Source organism: Nyctibius grandis, chromosome 23 (assembly GCF_013368605.1).
Source record: "Nyctibius grandis isolate bNycGra1 chromosome 23, bNycGra1.pri, whole genome shotgun sequence".
Taxonomy (NCBI): domain Eukaryota; kingdom Metazoa; phylum Chordata; class Aves; order Nyctibiiformes; family Nyctibiidae; genus Nyctibius; species Nyctibius grandis.
In genome coordinates, this window is record NC_090680.1 from 6,171,556 (window position 1) to 6,196,676 (window position 25,121).

Sequence of the window (25,121 nt, forward strand, 5' to 3'; positions counted from 1 at the left end):
ACTGCTCAAGCTGAAAGACAGATTCTAGATACACAGCTTACATAAAGGCACGTGTCAAACAATATGCTTGATTCTTGCTTAAACACTGACTCACTGAACGAAATCTATGTTACTCTTTTATGTAAACAGCTCCTTTAAAAGCAGCAAAATTTAATACAGACAACATTAAGCCAGACATGATCTTTTGCCATCCCCATTCAGGCATCCATGCAATTATAATCATTAACTCCATTAGCACATACTGCAATGTGCTGCATGTTGCATTAGAGAACTTTTTTTTTTTTTTTTTAAGATTTTTTCATTATATGTTTACATTAAGAATTTACTCATCTGGCACAACTTTTGAGACTAGCAGATCATAGGATGAGTTTGTTTTCCTTTAAGACATGTTTGCAAAATATAATCAGAAAGCGCATATAAAATTTTATCTCAGGCATCAGTATGGCCTTAATTAGAAGTAGTTGAGAAGTATGCCTTATAGAAATAAGTCGGGGTTTTTTTTTTCTGGTTAATTATTCACTTTGACCATTCTTGTCTCTCAAGGGAATGTTATTTCCAAGAAATGACACTTATCTAAGCATCAAGGTTGTTTACATTCTACATAAACGTTACGCTCTCAAGCTTTCATTTTGGAAAATGCCAAAAAGGGGGATAATGCTGTGCTTGTAAAAACATTCTTTATTAACAGAATGAGGCATTTTAAGTTTCCCACAAGACATTTTTCTGTCTGTCATTTTAGAACTTTTTCCCCACACATTATGTTCCTGATACAGGCTTTGGCAGGTTGCAAGATATGAGCTGGCTGGAAAATGAGAGCTTGTTTTCAGCATAACCTTCTACTGTTCAATGTTAAGCACTTTTTGCACAAGATACTTCAGACTGAGCAGCACACACAGAGAAAAAAACAACAGTTTTAGCTGAGGAAAGCTGAAGTCCTGAAGGCTGCCAAAGACTTTGTGACAGTTTTACAGAGAAAACAAAGGAATCTTGAAAAAATAATCAGCATTTCTTGCAAATTCTACATTGTCTTCATTCTGGTCTCCTAAGAGAGTCTTGAGAGCATTTGACAGCACACTTTCTAGCAAGTTTAGTGGAACATCAATACAGACACTCTGTGAGGAATCTGTAGTTAAAGAAAACACAGACACAAATAGCAGAACAAATACTGATCTTCAGGTACAAAAGAGGTCCAAGTCAGCCCATCCACAATAAGGAAATGACCAAGACTTCAAAGCGTATCAGAGAACACGCTCACATGTCTTCTTGATCAGCAAGATCAATTTCCCAGCTACTCCATTAAGGAATCAATAGGTGGACTGAGTTTGACAGTAACAGTTGTACCTGTGGCGCAAGGAAGTTTCAAAAGCTGGAGGCAGCATCACAAATTTGCCGTTTGTATTTTGGAAGCTTGTGTCTGTGCAAATACACAAGAAGAAACAGGAGGCTTTACTGCCAGACAGCAACTGACTCATGGCCCTGTTGCAAAGCTTACTGATGTCATAACACTACCATTGCTAAACCCATGAACGTGAAAGACTTCAATTGATAAAAATCGGAATTCACGCAAGGACAGAGAAAGTTTCTAAAGCTGCCTGGACCACAGATATCTATGGCGCTTTTCATTGAGGCATTATTGGTCAGCTATCTGTAAAAAGCGTATTTAATGTTTCATAAACATAGAGTTTAAAACAAAAGTGCTTCTAATCAGATCTGGCAGGAAAGGGAGAAATGCATACATAGAATGAGGTAAGTGTGATCTTGCCCAGCTGAAGAACAGGGAATGGCAGGGCTTCAGGCCATGACTCACAGAGACACTAAACAGTGGAGTGCTAGAGATAATTCTCAGGTAAACTTTGCATGAGCCACTACGTCATCCTTCTCTACCCTTCCTGCATTAATCATGTCATTAGTAACCTGACGCAGCCCAAGAAGAATGTCTGATTTACAGGGAGCAGAGCAATGCTAACAGAACAAACACTTTGGCAGGTCAAAAAAGGAATGACCAACCTAAATTTCATTTTAGTTCGAACCACATCCTAGAAGAACAAGAAAACTAGGAAAAAGAAAAACAAAACCAAAAAAACCGTATCTTCCCACCGTGAGATTGCGTCCTTTGGTAAAAGTTCCTGATGAACCAGTTACTGGGAGTACAAATACAAAGGATATGCAAGAGCACACGGACGAAGAACCAGCCCGAACACGTACCTAAACAAAGCAAAGAGGAAAAAAAAAAAACCCCAAGCTTTCTTTTGAAGTTTTCATCACAGTTACATAATTTCCACATTAGTCTAGATGTTTTCAAACTTCTTTTATAGCGTACAGTTGCGTACCAATTGCACAGTGAGTACAAAGTGTACTGTTAGGAAAGATTCATGTCCCAGACAGGTATCTTGGTTACTCCACTAAATTAAGAAGGAGAAGTGGAAATACTGGGGCAAGAGAAAAATGTAAAATTTCAGAATTTCTTTTAGAAATTATTACTCACTCTGAATTGATAGCAGTCACTTTAATAAATGCAGCTATCGTTTAAAATATTGTATATGGCTATTTCACCTTAAACATCTCAAAAAAGTAATGGTCATTTGAAGGAAGGGCAGATCACTTCCATTCACTCTGAAGCAAATAAAAACCACTGTAGATTACTTTAAAAGAAGAATGAATTTATCTTTAAGTTTCTTGAAGCAAAGAAAATTATCACTCGAAACATGCAAAGGGTGCAGGTAGCAGCAGCAGCTGCGTTAAAGAAGTCCACAAGAGCCATTTCACAGTAGCAATTCTGAGAAGAGCATCCACAGCAAGCGTGTGCTGAAGTCTAAGAGTATGGAAACCCCCCTGTTAATGGGGTTTTGTTCAGGTTCTCATGACTTCACCTGCTTCTAAGTCTTCCTAACTAGGCTGCCTCTTTTCTTCATGTTTCCTTCCCACAGCACACGCCCTTTTCCCTCACTTGCCTCTCATTTTATCTTGGCGCCAATCCTGTGAAATGCCAAATTGATTTTTCTTAGCTTCATGACTTTAAACCACAGGGTTACAGGTCTGCTTTCCATCATAAACAAAAGCTCTTGAAGTTGAAAAGCAAAGTCAGAAAAAACTATTTTATCTCCTCTGTCTTGATCCACTACAATGGCTGCACGTGAGCTACTGATACCTAAAGGTGTCACCTCAGTTAAAAACAGCTAATCGTTTTGTTTTTACCGATTATTTGTGGCATCCCTTTCTCAATATTAAAAGCAACATACAAAATGTTACTAATTTTATCGTTAAAATGTTAAGACAATACATCAAAATATTAGTGGAATGCAAAATAACAAAGAAAATAACATTTATCTTCTAACAACGATTTGGAAAGCTGCTCTGTTGTGCCCTGACAGTAGGCCTAAATCTCTTGTTAAAATTTAAATCAAGATGTTTTGAAGGTTTTCTCAACTTACATAAATGGGCATGTCCCTTTCCTGGCTTCTTGCTTTAAAGCCATCATTTACTTGAGAAGTGAAAAACTGTTTTGTCCTGATAGTTGTTCAATGTTACATGCAGAAAAACACCAGCAATCCCAAATCTGAAATAGGCCGCAATCTGCCTTACAACTATTCCCTTTCTCATCAGGTTTTTGAAGATCAGCTAAAGACTATGTGGGCAACAGTGAAAAATCTCTCAGAAGAGTCCCTATGTAGATAAACAGGGTTTGCCAGAAAATGGTAGGTTGGTAAAAGTGATCTGTTTGTGCCTCATTCAGCAAAGGTGTTAAGGACAGTTTCACAACTCTGGTTTATTTCGGGAGGAGTGGGGGTGTCTGGTTTGTTCTTTTTTAATTTAAGACCTTTTGAAACCAAAGAAAAGAGTTACAGATACAATGCCAACAGCTTAATGCATATTCTGTAGTGTATATGAGCACCCTGAGGAAAACTTGCACTCTGACAAACAACAGATTGCATCTTCCCCTGCCCTGAGGAGTATAAACCAGGCTCACAGTTTACACCTAATCTAATGGTGGCTTTCAAAACAAACACAATTCAGCATATCCAGCAAATACTCCTATTTGCACTCTGCATCCTAACCTTTCTCTTGAAAAAAAGGCCTTCTTCCCTGACCAAGACTTCAAGGGTATTTTCCACATCTGCCAGTAGCTTGATTACAAAGTACATCTAAGAATTTTAAACTGACCTTTGTCCCCTCCAAGAAACCTGTCGGTCTGCTCCAAACAACCTACACACACTCAGCAGAAAGCCAAAGCTCCCAGAAACTCTTTCAAATGTACCTGTCCCATGGGGTGAGACTGTATGTGCCTCTACGCACATACAGCTTTTCACAGTCTTGAACACCCCACAGCACCCACCTAGTCCTTAAGGCCTTTCCCTATGTTTTCTGGTGGTGTGAACTGAATTCTACACCTCTGCCAACTTAAAAATCTATCCCTAATGAGGAAAAACAAAAACAAAGAAACAAACCAGACAATGGCTATAGAGACTCCTGAGGAACGTAATGACTCTAACAAAAGGCAACAGCAGTAGTGTGACAAGGGTTTATTATCTGGTCAAAAACCAGGCTGAAATTCCTCAGCTGCAGAACAAAATCCCAGCAGGATTGCCTTAAATCTCCTTCAGAGATTGCAGGTGCTCAGGCCCTTTGTATTCAAGTTCTCTTGGAAGGGTCCATTAAAAAGAAGGCTCTATCTGCCCCTTCACCTCTCGATGAGAAGGGCGCCCTACCAAAGCAGGGCAGCATTGCTGTCCCCTTTTAGCAGACCAGAAACAGCCTCAGAAGCATCAAACTGTGCCCCCTTAACGAAGGGCAGCGAGGCAGAGCAGAGCAGAGCACAAACAACTCCTACCAAACTGCCACTGGTGCAATGCAAACTGTTTTCTTAAAGTGACTGTAAAACCATGGTAAGAAAGCGCTGGTCAACAGAAGTTTGTACATCTACTACTAAAAGAGAACATAAACAGGCTACTAATGTGGGGAGAGGTGACAACTTAGGTATTTTATCCCATTCATTCAAGGGAAGGCATGTCTGACCATCTTAAATACAGCCTTCCTCCTCAAAACACTACCTACCTTTTCCACTATTTGGAAGCAGGACTTTCATGCACCCTACACACTTCAATATTTCAGCTTGTTTATTCATGCATATGTAGGTGTCATTCCAAGTATGCAAGAGACAGCAGTGCGTTGTGATTTTGAGCATTTCTACGTTCACATGTAACTACTCACAAAATTGATGCCTTCAACCCATCTGTGCCAGGCCTTGTCTCAATTACCCACCTTAAATAGCTCAGTAACACAAGGGTTAAAACATGAATTCAACAAAAATCTCAATTCCTTAGTTACAATGATTAAAAAAAAATTATTAAGAAGTCCTACTCTTTTCACTAACAAATCCACAGATTTTCAAACAGAGCTTTCAAAGCAGTAAGAAATTGTCTTCCTTGATGTTCCATGGGCACCATGGAATAGCCTGTGAAAGGGACAGTCTCAACAGTTAGGTTTTAGTTTCTTCCATTACCACGTCAGGTGCCAAATTCTTCTATATATTTGATGGGGAGGTAAGTGCCTACAAGAGTGCTTCAGCTGGATGCCTACAGACGAAGGAGAAAGACCAGAGTACACCGAGATCAAAAAGGGACAGTCACAGACCTGGCAGGAATTATGAACTGAACAGAAAAGAAACCCATGACATTTTGGACAGGGGTGAGACACGGAACAGACCTCTCTACGTCTGCCAGAAAAGAAACAGAAAGCCAAAAATTAAACTTGCTGCAAACCATTACTCAAAGAGTGACTCAAAATAGGAAAGAGCTATTTGGTTCTTAAATAATATACTATGTCAATGTGTCAAGAAGCATTACATTATCACAGTATGACTTAAGGATTTGTGAAAGCAATGTAAAAAGTTTCCTTTCTCCCTGCTTGGAGGGCTGAATTCTAGCAAGAAATCCCTCAGGTCCTGCAATCATTTCCTTGGGGATTTAGCATATTGGACAAGTCACTGGTCTTAACAAGTGCACCAATTCACATCTAGCATTGTCTTAATACCCCCCGCTCTGACTAAAGAAAGAGAAGGACCATAAAGCATCTAATTGTACTATACTGAAAATCAGGAAAAGATTTTTTTCTCTTCTTTGAAGCAGAAGCACAAGATTTCTTTATACACATCTTCTTATTAGTCAAAACTAATCCAATACACTTGGAAGAAAAACAAACAAAAAACTTAAATAACACATTTAACTTCATTGTTACAAGAAAACATGTTAATGAAATGCTTTGTGATAAATCACCTTGAAAAGTCAAGGAGACAGAGTGAAAGCCTGACATCCTTTCCCACATCTTACATCGCCAGATGATTTTGTAAGGTGCATATTTACACAGCTCTTCACAGAAACTTTCCTAATAGAGTCAAATTGTTTTAACCAACCACTAGTAAAACAGGATTCTGGTTTTATCTCTCTCCTGTGACTTCACCAGTAACTGTTCGGTAGTTACAGAACGTTTCTCAAAAGGTTTGCCCTTTTTGACTTTAGAGCCTGAACTCCATGCTTCACCATCAAAAATTAGGAGCTTAAATCAGAAAGTCAGTACAGATCCAAAATCTAGCACCTGTAACATTAAAAAGCAAAAAACCATAAAATGTAAGTGAGAACACCGGGCATCTGCAGTTCTAAAAACTCAAAAATGCTTCTTTTTTTTTCAAGAGGTCCTACTACAGCCATTGACTTTAGAAAATAGAAAAGTGAATAAATGGCACATTACCTGAAAAAGTATGAGGAAGACTGTCATGGGAGTACTTGAGATTACCTGACGTTGACATGGGAGAGGAGACAATTCATGTCCAAAAAGCAGTGGGAAATCAACATAGCCTGGTAGAAGTTTAGAAATCTGAGAGTTTGAGAAAGAGTGATCCAGAACACGAGCTAACCCAGACTAACTGGTGCCTTCTCCCTCTACTCTGTCATTATCTATCAGTAATAGATGGTTTAATACTAGAAATATATTACGTGTTTTTCACTCTTGGCAATGACTTCCACAAACGGCAGGCAAATATAAAATATAATTTGGTTTGAAGCAACTGTGTGTGTATATTAAATGAGTTGCTACTAGCAAACAGCAAAAAAAGCCTTCCTGTGTCCAAATAATCCCACTTTCCTTCCCTTGCTCTTCTGTTGTGTCCTTGGATCATCTTCTAAAAACACAGATCATACTCATTTCATTCCTCAGCACGTGGCAGGGCTGAGCTCAGTTTCACTCAGGTGTTCCTTCCAGTAGCCTGCCTTCATCTGCTCTTGCTCCTCACCTGAGCTCCGTCATCACATCTCCGTAAAAAAACCACACACCTAGTGTACCATTCAACACTAAGACCGTGGCATTCTTTCCCCTACCGTAATGAAACAAAAATCAGAGATTAAATAGCAGTGCTTTATTTTAATATTCTTACAGGCATCTGCTAAACTTCATAACAGTTAATCAAAAGAGCATATTATTAATGTGCAACTTTTTGAATGGTAGAATCTTTACTGCATCTAGTCTAACCCTTAATAAATTATCTTGTACAGATTTATCAAGTTAATGCTGAAATAAGGACCTCTTAAGTCAAAAGAAACGCCTCAATCAATATTTTCTTATGCTTGTTAAAAAAAATTGTAATGGACTTTTGAATTTTATTGCAGATTCATACTATAAGAGAGACAATTCTGGACACAACTAAGAGGAAATTTAGGGAAAATATCCCTAACTATCAGTGGAAGAGCTCTGAACTGGTAGGAGTTACTTTTATTTGCATGTTTTAAGTGGGTGCTACTGAAAAATATAAATAAAATGAAAGCTCATTTCTCATGTATGACTTTTTCAATATGATGAAAATAAGAATCTGTACATATAGAACACTTTTTGCAGATAACTTGGTAGACTGACTAGCAACAAATGTTAAATCTTTTAAAAACCAAGCCAGCCCTACTTTCTTGGCAAAAATTTGGAAGACTTTCTCACACCTCCTACACATAGTGGGCACTGCTCTATACATCCAATTCTTCTAAATTCCAAGTCATCGAATGCAGTGGTGGGGGGGGAAGGGATTTTGTTCTGCTTATTAGAGAACTCTCTTAGTTGACTAAATTAATTCAAAGCTTGTTAGATACCAAATCAGTCTTTGAATGTAAAGTAAATGTGAAAACATATCGTAAGTAGATTTATATTTCTCCTGTACCACTTTTTCAAGTCAAAGTCCCTCCTTAAAAATAGTAAACAAAACTATCAAAACAGTATGTGAACCCTCCAGATGTTTAAAAAGTATATTCATATAGCCAGTGATGCCATTATATTAAATACATACAGTGTCTGTCATCTGCTTTTGCCATTTGCACACTAGAACAAGCAATGGCTTTTTTTTTTTTTTTGACTGAAATAATGTTTCTGTAAACACATTCTGGAATTTCACCATTCCATTTAAATTAATATGGATCTTACGGGAAGTGGCCCTGGGAGAGAGTGCATTTCGGATGTCTTTGCATGAAATACATACCTTCCCGAAACACTTCCCGTCTTGCACCCGTTTTTGGATATTATCATTGTTGTCTGACAAGAATGAGGTCAGTAGGATTGTAGGGATGCTTTACAGCAGCTGTTGGGCATTTCTTTGCAACTCCACAAGCCCTTAACTCCTTAACTGCCTCACCAGAACAGACACTGTAGTCTTGCAGGACCACTGGGAGAATGACGACCTTACAGGGTGCCCAGGATGCTGTCCACTGAGCAGTCTCGACGTGCTTAACCAAGGGAAATAAAAGACTAAGCTTTTCAGGTGAGCAAAAATGAGAAAGAACATGATCACAGAATCACAGAATGTTCGGGATTGGAAGGGACCTCGAAAGATCATCTAGTCCAACCCCCTGCCGGAGCAGGATCACCTAGATCATATCACACAGGAACGCGTCCAGGCGGGTTTTGAATGTCTCCAGAGAAGGAGACTCCACAACCTCTCTGGGCAGCCTGTGCCAGTGTTCGGTCACCCTCACTGTAAAGAAGTTTTTCCTCATATTTATGTGGAACCTTCTGTGTTCCAGCTTGCACCCATTGCCCCTTGTCCTGTCAAGGGATGTCACTGAGAAGAGCCTGGCTCCATCCTCATGACACTTGCCCTTTACATATTTATAAACATTAATGAGGTCACCCCTCAGGCTCCTCTTCTCCAAGCTCAAGAGACCCAGCTCCCTCAGCCTCTCCTCAGAAGGGAGATGTTCCACCCCCTTAATCATCTTCGTGGCTCTGCGCTGGACTCTCTCTAGCAGTTCCCTGTCCTTCTTGAACTGAGGGGCCCAGAACTGGACACAATATTCCAGGTGCAGCCTCACCAATGATCACGCCACGTGATGCGTAACTGAGAAGTGTTACCACCTTTGCAGCAGCCAGGCTCAAACAGAGTTGGGGAGACAAGATGCAGAAGAAAGAGAGACATTGTGCTTGAAAAATAGCAGACAGACAGCCAGGTTTAAAATAGTAACGTTTATCAGCATTCTCCCACAGAGACACGCTTGGCTGACTCTCAACAAATAAAGCTGTCCAGTTGCTCGGTAGGACCAATAAAGCTGAACTAAACCTGTATAAGCAGCAAAGAGAACTCTGAATTAGCACAGAACTTAAGTTATAATGGAAGACAACAAACTTCCATCCCCAACACCTTCACAAAACTTCCTGATGTTTTAAAACTGGCTGCCCCTGGTCAGGTGGACTGTCAGAAACCTTTTTAATTCATTTATGAAGCTGTATCCACACAATCACTAACATGAGCTCTGAGTATGAATGAATCTTTCAGTAGCAAAAATTTGACCTGTATCAGTCATGCCCATACTTCCATTAAATGAGCCAAAATTTCACCCCTGTTATATTGGCTGTGGAAGGACAGAGCCATACTGATGCAGAGTGATGATATCTGGCATACGCACTTTACTTGTATAAAAGTTAAGGTGTTAAGATTGTTCAATAGAGTAGAACATTCCACTCCTGGTGTAAACTTACTCCTAACCAGTTCACTGAACTGCAGGGCCACCATTACCATTTGAGAAGCTTTAAGACGATACAGACTTACCACATCACCAAAGTTTCTTTGTTGCTTTGTGACACAGAATCATAGAATGTCCTGAGTTGGAAGGGACCCCCCAAGGATCATTGAGTCCAACTCCTGTCCCAGCATAGGACAGCCCCAGAATTCACACCATGTGTCTGAGGGCATTGTCCAAATGCTTCTTGAATGCTGTCAGGCTTGGCGTCATGACTGTTTCCCTGGGGAGCCTGTTCCAGTGCTCCACCGCCCTCTGAGTGAAGAACCTCTTCCTAATATCCAACCTAAACCTCCCCTGGCATATCTTCCTGCCATTCCCTCGAGTTCTGTCAGCACCTGCTCCTCCGCTTCCCCTTGTGAGGAAGTTGTAGACCACAATGAGGTCTCCCCTCAGTCTTCTGTGTAAGAGCTGTTGAGGGGACAAGGAGAATAGCTCTGCGCCACACCACAATCTCTTGAACTCAGGCTCCAGAAGAGGCTGTTGGAGAACAGCACCAGGGAGCGCAGAGTATGCTTTAAAAAGGCTCAGTCAGGAGACTGATGAGAGACAGAGAGACTGCAATCATGCGGCACAAATGTCCTGATAAGACGTGATTTCCACGGCTTCTTGCTTTCCTTTTTCAGTATGTGTCCCCAGGTGTTGCGCACATCCTCCATGTTTCAAGGATACGGTGATGATTTAATAATTTAAACCATGATTTAGTTATAATATTAAGGTTGGCATAGTTTTCAAAAAGCAGTGTTCCTCCTGAGGCTGTGCACCGGTCAGACTTTGCAGGATTTTGGCAGCAAGCAACTTAGCTCATCAGTTATCATACTGTAACACTTCAGATCTAAGAAACACAACCAGATCTGAGAAAGCACTTACAAACTCAACTTGAAAAAAAAGATCTTTCCCAAAACTGATCCTGTCTTGCAAAAAAAACCTCCGTATGCCTTTGGCTGCTTCTGTCCCCACCTGAGGTGGGGCGTACCTACACGTCATATATCGTGCATGCAGGTCTGCAGGGCAACCCTCTGTGCTTCCTTCCAAATGGCAACTTTTCAAAAAGCAGTTGCCACTGTGTACCTTGCTGTGTACGATAGCTCAAGCGAAAGGCTGAGAAGCAAGTCAACACACAAGAAATTAGCTCCATTTTGCCTAGAGTAAAATCCAAGCAAAACGCAAAGCCAAACGCAGAAGGAAGCAATTTTCATCCGCTTCACCTGGCTCAAGAATCAAATTAGAGCCTCCTAACGCTGTACCAAGATGCGCTGCAATAAATATTAGGCTGCTCTAAACTAAACAGATTGCTAACGCCAACCTGGCATCATCAAGTAGAAGACCTCTTCCCGCCCCCTTTCTTTTAAACTTGACGTGTCTCCGTGTTGAACTAAAGGTTGCCTCAAAGTTCTGTTTGTCCCTGGCGAAGGACAGTCAGGCTTTTTGGATGAGTTAAAGCCTGATAACCAGCGATATTGAACAAGGAGCTCCTTTATAAAATCCCACGATTCTGTAGTTCTGGACAACTAACGGAGAAGACCTGAAAGCTGAGCTCAGTGTAACAGAGGTGAGATGAAACAAGTTGGTTTTTTTTCCCCAAGTCATAAAAAAAAGCATCAGGCGCATGCAGCATGCTAGGATACTGTATTTAAAGGCCTAAGGGGCCACAGATAATTAGCATGATCATAGGATCATAGAATGGTTTGGGTTGGAAGGGACCTTAAAGGTCATCTAGTTCCAACCCCCCTGCCACGGGCAGGGACACCTTCCACTAGACCAGGTTGCTCCAAGCCCCATCCAGCCTGGCCTTGAACACTGCCAGGGAGGGGGCACGGCTAGGGCATGCTTCCTTTAAGCTGTTATCGTTACGTAGCACACATGAATAGGACTGGCTTTTTATTTTATTTTTGGCTAGATTTTAAAATACGTTATTTAGTGCAGGGAAGACACAGATGGACTTGAGTAAGGAAAAACTGCTATTCCCAACAAAGAATTTTCAAATTAATTGATCATTACATATAATTTAAGTCAATATTTTAATGGCTAGAGCAATTTTGTGTCAAAAATCAGGTAAGTTTTGTGGAAAGCAAAAGAGAAAGTAAGGAGTAACACTGTACTCAGCTATTTCTGGCATCTGACCACAATCAGTGGTCCACAAGAAGGTACCCGAGTTGACAAAGCTCAACTAAGAACTAGGCAAAAATATTATCTCTAGTTAAATGGGCAAAATTGCCCATTTTCATAGACTTTTCCCCTCCCTTCTCTTCTAAGATGAAGATAATATATTTCTAAAAATGAGGTGATGAAGGAGGGAGATCTACAGGCAAGCTGGCAGAGCACACAGGTAACAGGGAACGTGCAGCATAAGACTCCCAGAGCTTCTACCCAGCATTTATAAGTTGTCAGATGCCTTCTTCTAGCCTGAATTTCTGAACAGGTATTAAAAATTCATTTAAGAAGAAATTGTTTCAGAAACCTTGTGCAAGGGCCAAACCTTCCTGCCTTTCCAGCTCCAGCAACCTAAAAGAACCAACTTTTGAGAATCCTACATTTACCAGGAATTCTCTCTTTGCTGTTTTAGCATAAGGGTGTGCTGACAAAGTCAATGCCTTGCGGTTTCTATTAGCTTACATTCCCCCCTTTAGAGGGCAAACAGGACTTACTAAATCTTAGGAATCAAGAAAACATTTCCCAAAGCCAAAAATTAAAATACGTATACTACTGTTCACATTTGCTTTTCAGTTGCCCTCAGTTTCCTTCTTTTTCCATAGCTATAATGATTAAATATATATTGACTGGTTTTTATAGATGTGTTATAAAAAAAATAGAGGGAACTAATTAAATGATAATAGACCAGAAACATTTGGGGTTTTGAAACAATTGCAAAAGCTGCCATGTTCCTGCAGGCTCAAGCAACAACTTAAATTACTTTGTCTTGTGTTCTGTACACATTGGCATCTAACTGTTGAGACACAAGTAACATGTTCTTTAGGGACAAATTATCTTTGATGAAGTGTGGAAAAACTGTCCAATCTTACAAGCAGTTTAAATGATTAATTTTAGCTTTTACTTACTGTTCATGCATGGACTTCTTAACCTAGCTTTAAGTGCCTATAATTGGCCTTTTCATCTGCCTGTTGTAAGGCTTATGCAGAAGTACCTTAGCGTTAAAGGGGAAAGGGGCCAGGGAGAGCAGAACAAGGGAAGCTGGTTAGGAAGATCTAAGAGACACCAAACTTTGTGCAGAAAATCCAGTCTGAGAGAAACAAAAGAAAATACAACAAAAGAAACTCTAACAGCTACAGCTACTTCACCTGCTACACGCAGGTTGATTTAAAATGTTCACAGCACCCTTCAGCAAAGAGTATCACAACACCTATCCTAAACCACTTGTAGTTTGAGACATGCAAATGTTCACTGGTTCACTCAGTTTAACAAAAGCAGACAGCAGCAAGAAGGAAGCCTGAATCATTTTGCCAAAGCTAACAGGAAGATGACCCCTGACAGACTGGGTGCAGGTTCTGCTCTGGAAATCTAAGGACCAGGAAATACAAATGAGGGAAAAGCTCCACAAAGTCTTATGAGGACTGCAAAATAATTTCCAAAGGAATGCAGAGGAAGTCTCATCCCTTGTGATACCTAAAACTAGATACGGAACAAAAGAGTGGAAAGTAACCCAAGGAAAAAGCTAGTGCTGGCAAGTTGACAGGCTATATGGACTACATTTTTTCTTGCATCTCTGACTTCTTTTAACATTTTTGTGGCTCTTGAGGCAGCAAGATAGGAGCTTTGGCTTCTACTCCATAAACACAAGCCAAAAGCCTCCCACGGTTCCATTGGGTAACATTAGCTTAACATGCTCAAATACACAGAGACTTCTGACAATGAGTCAAGTTCCCACTCAAACATGAATTATGCCAAAAAACGCCCAAGATTATTTCAACTAATAAACACTTGGTCAAAAAACATGTCAAATCAACTTGGTCTTTACATCAATTTAATTGCCTCTTACCACAACCATTGCCTAAGCCATAGTGTGCTCCAGGAAACACCAGAGGATAAAGGTGATTGAAAACATTCTCCCAGCGCTCCTCTGACTGTCATCACTCCGTGCTTTCACAAAGCTAAGGACTCTTCACTAGGAAAGAGATTCTCCAGCAACCAGGCTTATGTTGTGAAAATCATTTTAAGGATGTCAATGTCCTGCCTCCTGAAGACTAGAATTTGGGACAAAACCTGCACCGAAACTAAGTACTTAAAGGAAAGGTCAAAGCCTTGTACCCTGTCATGGTACACAGCTTCAAAGCCCTCTCAAAATGTTGTCCTTTGATTCAACCTTCACAGTGTCATTCTTCTAAAAGACATCTCGTCACAAGAAATACAATACTTGAAAATATGTACAATGTTACCCCAAGTTTATACAGATGCTGTTCATTAGCATATTTATTCTTTTTATAAAACCGTGACATTTGGACTTCAGATTTTTCCAAATTCCATTCCAACTCCCCTGCTGAGTTTGTATACTGAGCGTTAAGAACACAACCAAAGCGCAGAAATAAAAACAAAAACTTCAACACAAGGACACAACCGAAGTGCAAAGTAACTTGTGATACGTTGGATTGATAGATCCCAAAATAATCTTCTCCAGATGATTGTTCTTTCCAGATTTTCCTATGTAGTTACAGTAACGCAGAAGGCTGAGCTGGTGTGGTTAGCTCTTGCCCAAGGGGCCTTTCCAATATAAGTAGCATCTCTAATAGACCACCTTGACAAGCGATAGAGAAAAGCAAGGCAAACTTCTATCAGACAGATGAAAAGAATACAGCAGAAATGCATTGTCAGTTAAAACATCGGTTGGAATAGCATCACCAGCAGCAGATACAGCATGGCGAAAAAGACAGAAATCTCTTAAGAGACTATTCTACCACACTAAAAGCTGTTTTTCCTGATTACGACCAAGCCACATTTGAGAGGCTGATGTGAAGTGTACCTTTTCCACAAGAGTAAGCCTTCTTCCTCCACAACTACACGCCGAGGCTAGCCATGGACAAATAAATACTAAATTCACTCAAAACACTTCAGAGACATAAGTTTTTAAAGACAAGCCAGTTTCAGTTCAACTGAAAACACATGTACCCAAACATTATGTCCTGTCGCCATATGTATTTCCTCTTACAGAATGGTGACATGAGCTTAAATTTCATTCCCACTGTGAGATCTCTCGACGACTCATGGAAAGATGAATCACTGTTCTCAATGGAAATAATGACTTCTGACAGCTGTAACTTCGGATATATTACAGTATCACATGGGCAAAGTTAGCCCGACTCCCTGCTGTAAATAATTAGGGGATTGCAACAAAATGTATTTCACTACGTAGCTTTAACAGGTACTGGAGAATTAATAGTGTAGAGTCTCACCCATGCTACAGGATAAATGCACGAGGAAAGCCAGAGGCTTCCAGAAAACCAGTTCTGGGCCCCGCACTTCAAGAGAGATGTTGAGGTGTTGGAGCGAGTCCAGAGGAGGGCAACCAAGCTGGTGAAGGGTCTGGAGGGCCTGACCTATGAGGAACGGCTGAGGGAGCTGGGGGTGTTTAGCCTGGAGAAGAGAAGGCTCAGAGGTGACCTTAGTGCAGTCGACAACTACCTGAAGGGAGGTTGGAGTGGAGTGGGAGTCGGCCTCTTCTCCTGGGCAACTAATGATAGGACAAGAGGACATAGCCTCAAGCTTCGCCAGGGAAGGTTCAGGTTGGACATTAGGAAGCATTTCTTCTCAGAAAGGGTCATTAGACATTGGAAGGGGCTGCCCAGGGAGGTGGTGGAGTCACCATCTCTGGAGGTGTTTAAGAAAAGACTGGACATGGCACTTAGTGCCATGGTCTAGTTGACATGGTGGTGTCAGGGCAACGGTTGGACTCAATGATCCCAGAGGGCTCTTCCAACCTGGTTGATTCTGTGATTCTGTGAACTAGTTCCACAACCTTTCTGACAGGGGCCAAAAGTAGATGCTTGGACAGAGAGAGCAATGGGAGCATCAACAGAGTGATCCTTCTCCTAGTATGTTCTCAGCTGCCATTTAAGGATTTAAGCTGCCTCCAGAACATCCTGGTAAACCACCACAACCAAAATGATCCTCTGTGAATCTCCTTGCTGAATATCCTAACACCTCTGGCCTCGGTGATATCCTGTGGCACTGACCTCTACGGTTTGACTACGTACTGTGCAAGGAAGTACTCTACTTTGTTCCAATTTTGTGGCAAACTGATTCACTGAGTGTCCCCTGATCATCATGCTAAAAGAAAATAATTATTTCCATTTACTTCACATGTGCTGCTCAGAGTATCTGAGTTGTAAATCACATGCCTGTTATACATTTTATTTCCCATTTGAACAGACAGGGTCTAGTAGTCTTAGGAGACAGAGCACAGGTAATCTGGTGCTACCTCACATTTTATGGAGAGAGCGAATCAACTGCATCTAATACTCAAAATACATTTGCACAAAAGCATAATGATGCTTTCCAGTTTAGCTTACTTGCTTTGTCAAAGCTCTCTGGGTTTCTGACCAGTGCTAGAGAATGAGCTGAAGTATTCCCAGAACAATGACAAGGGATCCCCTATAAGCCCCCTTCGCCGAGTAATAGTTGCTATTAACTACCTCAGAACTTTTTCTTAGAGATATCATCAGAAATAGGCTGATAAGCCATCTATTTTAATTTTTCTGGTACAACTCTGACATCAATTCTGCAGGGCCTCAACAAAACAAATACTGTACGTTGCACTGAACAAGCAGTTCAACATCTTTGAGAAGCAACACCCATTCCTTTGGAAAGGACGAGTGCAGAACAGGGAAGGAAGCAGTTTTCACACCTCAGTGCTTAGGTACTTAACCAACCAGTCTCTCTAGTTTCCTGCTACACCACCTGGAGAAAGCAGGGCTTCTCCTGAGCAGGAATCCAGCCTTGGAGTTGTGGAAGTGCCCTCTGATAGCCCCATCCCTCTTCACAGCCTACGGCCAGCTACGTTAAGCATAGCTAGCGTGAAAACTTTCCTGCACGCTCCTCTGCAGATCTGCAAGCAAACATTTATCTGAAGATATCTGATTCTGGACAAAGGGTCATCCTTTTTTACAAGGTTTCATGGTCTCAGCCCTTACAATTTTCCCTCACCGTGGAGTAAGTTCGCATATGTATATACTTAGACATTTTAAAAGATATATGTATTCTATATATGGAAATACACAGGAGCCTTATTTGTGTCCCACAATAGGGCACAGTGTTATACACAGGCTTCCCGATGCTCTGTCCAGTTCAACCTGCATGTGTAATTTCTGTAAAACAAAGACAAAACACCGCTGTTGGTGGCGACTTCCCCAAAACTGTCAAACGCATTTTGCGAAGGGCTTCTCTCCTCCCTCCTGACAGATCCTCCTGCCCTTTCACCCTCGCAGGCAGTCCTGCTGCCCCCAGGGCAGTTGGGTAGCAGGTGCTGACCTACAAGGAATGGCTGAGGGAGCTGGGGGTGTTTAGCCTGGAGAAGAGGAGGCTCAGAGGTGACCTTAGTGCAGTCTCCAACTACCTGAAGGGAGGTTGGAGTGAAGTGGGAGTCCGCCTCTTCTCCCAGACAACTAGTGATAGGACAAGAGGACACAGCCTCAAGCTTCGCCAGGGGAGGGTCAGCTTGGACATTAGGAAGAATTTCTTTTCAGAAAGGGTCATTAGACATTGGAAGGGGCTGCCCAGGGAGGTGGTGGAGTCACCATCTCTGGAGGTGTTTAAGAAAAGACTGGACATGGCACTTAGTGCCCTGGTCTAGTTGACAGGGTGGTGTCAGGGCAACGGTTGGACTCGATGATCCCAGAGGTCTCTTCCAACCTGGTTGATTCTGTGATTCTGTGCAGAGGTGCTCTGTGCTCCAGCACACAGCAGCAAACTTGGAGCCAGGTAGGGCTGCCCACCCCGGTGTGGGGGGCACAAGGAGGGCCCGTGGTACCCTCAGGAGCAGTGCTGGCAAGCACCACAGCTCCAGTGGTTAGACGATGGCCGAAATGCTGCCTTTCTTGTACCTGCCAAGCCAGGGAGCAGATGACCAGGGCCCATGCTTAACAAGGCAGCTGCAAACTCGACAAAGCTATTTCTTATAAGTATTGTACAAGCCCTTTGGGAAGACGGCCTTAAATCTCCACAGGGTTACGTCTTGCACAGTTGGCCTGTATAACTTCACAGGATCCTGTTGTTAATATTTTTTTCAAAGCTAGCTCACTACATTTATTACTGTAGTTCTGACTAAGCCTCCAAAGTATTTTTACGGGCTCTGAACAATAGTAATCATTTAGGATCAAGTTCAGCTTGCTGAACTGAATTACACCTAGTCCAGATCCTTAAAATCAGATATCTCTGACAAATGCTGTTGTTCACAGAACGTAAAGGATATCAATTGGGATAATGTTGGTTTGAGATATATATGAAGAACATCACAAGAACAAGAATTTACCATAAGGTTTTTTCATCATTCAGACCCTGAAAAAATGCAGAGCACTAACACCCTCTTAGCAACAAGTTCATTTTGAAATGCACAATGTGGATGCGGTAAAGATGATCAGGGTTCTGACTAATCACTCTTGTGAATTTTTCCGGTGGCATTTCAGAACTCTGTCTAGAATCTCACAGGACATTGAGAAGTTGCAAATAATATTCTTCAAATAAAGCAACGCTAAAAGTAGAACTTATTATTTGCAAAAGGTTATTTTCAAAGACTGAAGATTTTACTTAACTCTCTTGATGGGCAGAAAAAATAAATTCTTTTGGCTTATTTGTAGAAAGCCAAGTGAAACCAATTCCAATTTGATTCAGTTTCCTGAAACAAATCCTGATGCTTAAGCACGAGTATTTACCATTGAAGCATTTGCCCAGGACCATACACATTCTAAAGATATCACTGACTGACTTTAAAGAGATGGGTAAGCTTCAGCGCTGCAGCTCTAATTTGCATGAAGCTGAAATTATGACAAAAACAATCTCACTATGCAAATACTCTGAGGATAAACCGATATAGTTTGTCGTAGGCTCACGCAAGGTAAGAAAATAATGATGAACGTGTACGATCAAATGGTATTGCTGTCATTATTAATGCCAGTGTTATGAGTCACAATCTACCTCACTGTTAGCATACATATGCATTTCTTCCTGATTTTTCCTTTAGTTCTAACCCTAAAAGCCAAACTGGACAGTCAGTTTTACCTCCCAGGTATCATGAGTATACCTTCCCCTCTCCTATCCTAGTGAATTTTACGTTTTGTCAGTCTGTTTTCCCCTTTTTCTTCTTTTTTAAGGCCATATGGCAAGAAAATGACTAAACCTTAAAGAAGAAAACATCTTTCTGTCTCTAAATTTGTTTCCTTAATTAATGAATATGCTTGTGTTAACAACAGACCTTTAAAAATGCTACATTTTGAGACTGGCCAGACTATACTTAAAGGAAAATGCACGTACTCAGAGTTATACTAGCAATAAGAGTCACAAAATACAGTCCCCAACCCTCTAATCCAGTCATACACGTGCAGCCCTACAGATTTTAATGGGCCTACCTGCACAAGGAAAGCTCGCAGAACCCCGCCGTACGCATTGAGTATTTGGTATTAAATGATGCAGGACATAATTTAAAAGCCTTTCCTTTCTTTTATCTCCATACATTTATTTGAGCAGAGAACTTAACATTTTGGTGCCAGAGGAGGGTCCAGTTCTGGGCCCCGCACTTCAAGAAAGATGTTGAGGTGTTGGAGCGAGTGCAGAGGAGGGCGACCAAGCTGGTGAAGGCTCTGGAGGGTCTGACCTACGAGGAACGGCTGAGGGAGCTGGGGGTGTTTAGCCTGGAGAAGAGGAGGCTCAGAGGTGACCTTATTGCACTCTACAACTACCTGAAGGGAGGTTGGAGTGAAGTGGGAGTCGGCCTCTTCTCCCAGGCAACTAGCGATAGGACAAGAGGACACAGCCTCAAGCTTCGCCAGGGGAGGTTCACGTTGGACATTAGGAAGAATTTCTTCTCGGAAAGGGTCATTAGACATTGGAAGGGGCTGCCCAGGGAGGTGGTGGAGTCACCATCTCTGGAGTTGTTTAAGAAAAGACTGGACATGGCACTTAGTGCCATGGTCTAGTTGACATGGTGGTGTCAGGGCAACGGTTGGACTCTATAATCACAGAGGTCTCTTCCAACCTGGTTGATTCTGTGACTCAGCTACATATAATCAAACCCAGGGTGAAGTCACTTCTGCAGCCACAAATCAACATTTGCCTTTACGTATGAACCTTATGTAACAAAATTTTGGGGTCCTTATGTAGAAATGAAAGGAAAATATGAGTTTTCTCCACTTGCCCTATGCCAAAGCACAGATGATGGCCTCAAGACCAAAATTCAAACAAGGGGAAAAAAAAAAAAAGCAAGCATAGCCAGGGACACAGAGAAGGTCCATCCACCTGGCTCACCGACCTCCATTTAACTTCCTTTTTTTCTGTGAGGAGGCAATTTAACTTCATTGCTTTTAAGAAACTTCCTGTTAGAAAGCTGCGGTTTCCAGTGCGTTTTTATTGCATTTTCCAAAGTTGCATCACCAGAGCAGGCCATATTCCTACGGGAGTTGAAGGTCCAAAACTGTAAGCCATTATAATAAATAATAACAAATGTCGTGGCTAGTAAAACCTGTAATCTGAACACATACAAAAATTAATTTCAGTGTGTACAGTTACTTTTCAAACTCTGCTTTTCACATTTTCCTGGCAGACAAATATAGCCACAGTCACCAATTAACATGAACAATATAAAAAAATATAAGCCACCACTCAAAGTTGAGGAACGGTCCTCATAGGTCCTCTGACCTATGAGGAACGGCTGAGGGAGCTGGGGTTGTTTAGCCTGGAGAAGAGGAGGCTCAGAGGTGACCTTAGTGCAGTCTACAACTACCTGAAGGGAGGTTGGAGTGAAGTGGGAGTCGGCCTCTTCTCCCAGGCAACTAACAATAGGACAAGAGGACACAGCCTCAAGCTTCGCCAGGGAAGGTTCAGGTTGGACATTAGGAAGAATTTCTTTTCAGAAAGGGTCATTAGACACTGGAATGGGCTGCCCAGGGAGGTGGTGGTGTCACCTTCTCTGGAGGTGTTTCAGAAAAGACTGGCCATGGCACTTAGTGCCCTGGTCTAGTTGACAGGGTGGTGTCAGGGCAACGGTTGGACTCGATGATCCCAGAGGGCTCTTCCAACCTGGTTGATTCTGTGATTCTGTAACAACATGCAATCACACTGGTTTTGTATTACAGAATACAAAGAAAAACTCAGCATTTCCCCAACTATAGGAATGCTAAGTACCAAATCACTGAATGTAATAAAGATCTGAACTTTAGGATATATAAGGAATATCCAGTCCACAGCTAAAAGAAAACCCTAAAATCCAGGGAAAAAGCAACCTGAGTGATTTAATTTCTGATCAGATAAATCAATGAAAGATTACTGTTCAGGTTGGACATTAGGAAGAATTTCTTCTCAGAAAGGGTCATTAGACATTGGAAGGGGCTGCCCAGGGAGGTGGTGGAGTCACCATCTCTGGAGGGGTTTAAGAAAAGACTGGACATGGCACTTAGTGCCCTGGTCTAGTTGACATAGTGGTGTCAGGGCAACGGTTGGATTCGATGACCCCAGAGCGCTCTTCCAACCTGGCTGATTCTGTAATTCTGTGATTTCTAGATAGCAGCTGAATACAGTCATTGATGGGGATGGTATGAAGAAGTTTGGTTTAAAACAACAACAAACAAAACCCCAAACAAACAAGAAATGCCCTACCAACAACTCTAGGTTTAGATACAAGCCTGAAGTCCTACCTAGCGTTGTTCACAGACACTTGGTGTCAGCATGACAAAACCAGTAAAATCCTTCAAAAGAGAAAAGCTAAACTCAGCTTCTATGAGTTAAGTACTCTCTGCTCTCACACAGCACATAAAGATTTGGTCTGAAGCATAAAAGATGAAGTTCATGCAGGCAAGCGGACAGTAAGAAAAACGTAAGAAGGAAAACGCAGGGCTTAGCAAGAACAAAAATTAATCTGTTTTCCTGAAAGCTCTCTAAAGGTGGGGAATTCCAGATGAGAGAGAAGATCACAAACTTTCAAAGCTTAGCCAGTATGTGTTCTGTGGTGCTTAGATGCAAAAACAGATGAAAAGAGATTTTTGGACAAATCAAATAAACAAACAAAAAAATCAGATAATACAATCTGTGTGAAGCCCTGAAAGCCATGTCTGGACACTTCATGTAACTTCAACAGCCACAAAAGCAGATAAAATTGCATATTTAAAAATGTCAATCAACTCACTCTTACACAGAACTCTTGAACACGCACTGCCAAAGAAAACTGTTTGAAGTAGAGCACCCCACACAATACAGAGGAAAACCAACAGAGTTGTTTTGAGAAGTTATTTTATTCATGTGTGTCTTGGTAAAATTAGGGGGCATCTGTGGATTCCCCCACCTCCTCCCTCTCCAAACAAGGCATCTCCTCTCAGAGTAGGTTGCACATGATCAAACCAATGGAATAATGATCTTGATTGTCTTAGCCAGCTCTCCATAGACATGAGTTCACAAGAGAGGCAGCCATGCAGCTTCCTCAGACATTAGTAAAGACTTTTGATCTTTCTTTGAAGAAACTTTTCTCAGGATATTTAAAAGTCTGTGGTTTATTTTCATGTGTGGGGAAAAGCAATGCTGAGGCAAACACACCCACACAAAGCAATGTCTCAACAAAGCTATGCTTGTCAAAAATACCCTTGAAGAAAATTAATATATACTCACTTTGAAGGTATGCATTTTTATTGTGTAGTCCTCGCTGTGGTCTCTGCTGATTATTTCATGACTCGTGGATGTATGGCACTCCATGCAACCACCAAGCAGATAAAAAAAAAAATGAGTGAAATGGAGATGGCTGCAAGGGTTAAGAAGTCTGGATCTTGGATACCCAGAGCAATTACTGTGGGGTAACAAATTAACTTATACTAGATAACATATACTAGATAATTCTTGCCTACTAACCATGTATTTTTCATTGAGAACAGAAGCAAGGTGCTTCAGCTCTGTGTACTACTGCTCTTCTGCTGAAAGCTCATAAAAGAGCACTTATTTTGTATTTGTCACATGCACCACGCACAAGAGAATTACATAGACACACACTTAGTACACAAATACGTTCTTTAAAATGTTATCTGTGTGTGTATAGACACACACACAGAGAAATACAAGAAGTTACTTCCTTCTCTTTTGCCCACAGCTACTATAGCTAATAATATCATAACATTGTATTTCTTCAATCAGATTCTGTTTGGAGAGTTGTGATTAGGGGCTGCTTTTCAAAATGACCTTATACCACACTACCAGTGTGTTTAAGTGCACACAAGAAGATGGTTTGGCACAAGCACTTCTTTGTTACCTTCCATCAGAAAGGAAGGACTGTATCATAGAAGACACCACCCGTCAGTGACGTTGTGTTTGTATGTGCAGGAAAAGTTAAGCACTGAAGTCAGAGGTTTAAAAATTGCACCACACTGTGTGAACTTCTTTTGCCTTTTATTCTTACAGACTTCTCTACACTATATTTGTTTTGCTTCTTATTACTTTGAAAGATAGTTTCAAAATGACAAGATCTGTCATGCTACTAAAAACATGGAAAGAAAAATATTGAATTGGCAGTATTTTAATTCTGCATGGATGATTAAAATAGAACATTAAATGTTCCCATTTTGGGGGTGATACGAAGTTTTGGGAAGTGGGAGGGAACACTATAAGAATGGGATATTTTTATTTTTTTTTTAAACCTGATACCACAAAACTCACCTTGAAATATTTCTAAGATTACCACACAATGATGTCATTTTGGCTACATCAGGTCTGCTGAGGACAGCAAAAGAAGTGTGGCCAATAACCTATGTTGTCAGGAAGTCAGAAATAGCTTCTTTTGTAGGTTCCCCATTTACCAAAAGCACGTTCAACCTGGGGAAAGAAGGAAGGGCAGAGACTTGCCAGCTGGGAGAAAAGCAAATACACGGAACGTTTAGAGAGCCTTGTGCACTGAGAAACCTCCCCTGGATTTTAAACTCTGACAAAATTTATTCTGCTGCTGAGACAATACCTTCAGGTATGTTTGCACCGTGTTTGGCACAAGAAGATACTAATCTTGACCAATGCCTCTGTAAGATTTCATTTAGTGAGTCTCTAGTAGGAAGGGGGAATGCAAAAGCCAGAAACGTAGGTATTGACCTGAGAGACGCATGGATCTCGTGAAACAATCAGAAATGAGATATGAATGTGCGAGCTAGATCAGATCAATAACCTGCAAAACATAAAATAAAAGCCAGTAAAAACCTTCAGTAAAGTTGCAAAAAAAATAATAAAAAACCACCACCAACCCAAACCCACCATTCAGCAGATAGACAGTATGTGACACCGTACAGAAAATGTTAGCTTGTCCTGAAACACAAAACCTAAAAGCTTTTTGGTTTGCGTTTTTTTCTGTTTTCTATCTTGCATATTGTTATTTTACAAATAGATAGCTAGCACCTTCTGAAGTCCTCAAATACCCTGCTTTAGCTATCACCTGTGGGATTTATAGAAACATGTTACATGCCATGCAAAAACCTATTTCACAGAATCGCAGAATCACAGAATCAACCAGGTTGGAAGAGACCTCTGGGATCATCGAGTCCAACCATTGCCCTGATACCACCATGTCAACTAGACCAGGGCACTAAGTGCCATGTCCAGGCTTTTCTTAAACACATCCAGAGATGGTGACTCCACCACCTCCCTGGGCAGCCCCTTCCAATGGCTAATGACCCTTGCTGAAAAGAAATTCTTCCTAATGTCCAACCTGAACCTCCCCTGGCAAAGCTTGAGGCTGTGCCCTCTTGTCCTATCGCTGGTTGCCCGGGAGAAGAGGCCGACTCCCACTTCACTACAACCTCCCTTCAGGTAGTTGTAGACTGCACTAAGGTCACCTCTGAGCCTCCTCTTCTCCAGGCTAAACACCCCCAGCTCCCTCAGCCGTTCCTCATAGGTCAGACC

At 41.4% G+C, this 25,121-nt stretch overlaps 2 protein-coding genes across 7 annotated transcripts in view; one reads left to right on the plus strand and one right to left on the minus strand.

Annotated features, from left to right (window-relative positions):
- The window catches only part of CMSS1 (cms1 ribosomal small subunit homolog), a 246,919-nt gene that overhangs the window by 124,129 nt on the left and 97,669 nt on the right, over positions 1-25,121 (minus strand). The gene's annotated exons all lie outside the window — the stretch shown is intronic.
- FILIP1L (filamin A interacting protein 1 like) overlaps positions 1-25,121 on the plus strand; it is a 212,370-nt gene that overhangs the window by 91,344 nt on the left and 95,905 nt on the right. For 3 of the 6 annotated variants that reach the window (XM_068417327.1, XM_068417332.1, XM_068417333.1), the window contains exon 3: positions 7,659-7,748. The exons of 1 other annotated variant lie outside the window; for it this stretch is intronic. The gene's annotated coding sequence lies outside the window, so the exon portion shown is untranslated. Of the gene's footprint in view, positions 1-7,658; positions 7,749-8,665; positions 8,789-24,021; positions 24,196-25,121 lie in introns of all 6 variants that reach the window. 2 more of the 6 variants (XM_068417328.1, XM_068417329.1) reach the window with 2 other exon arrangements.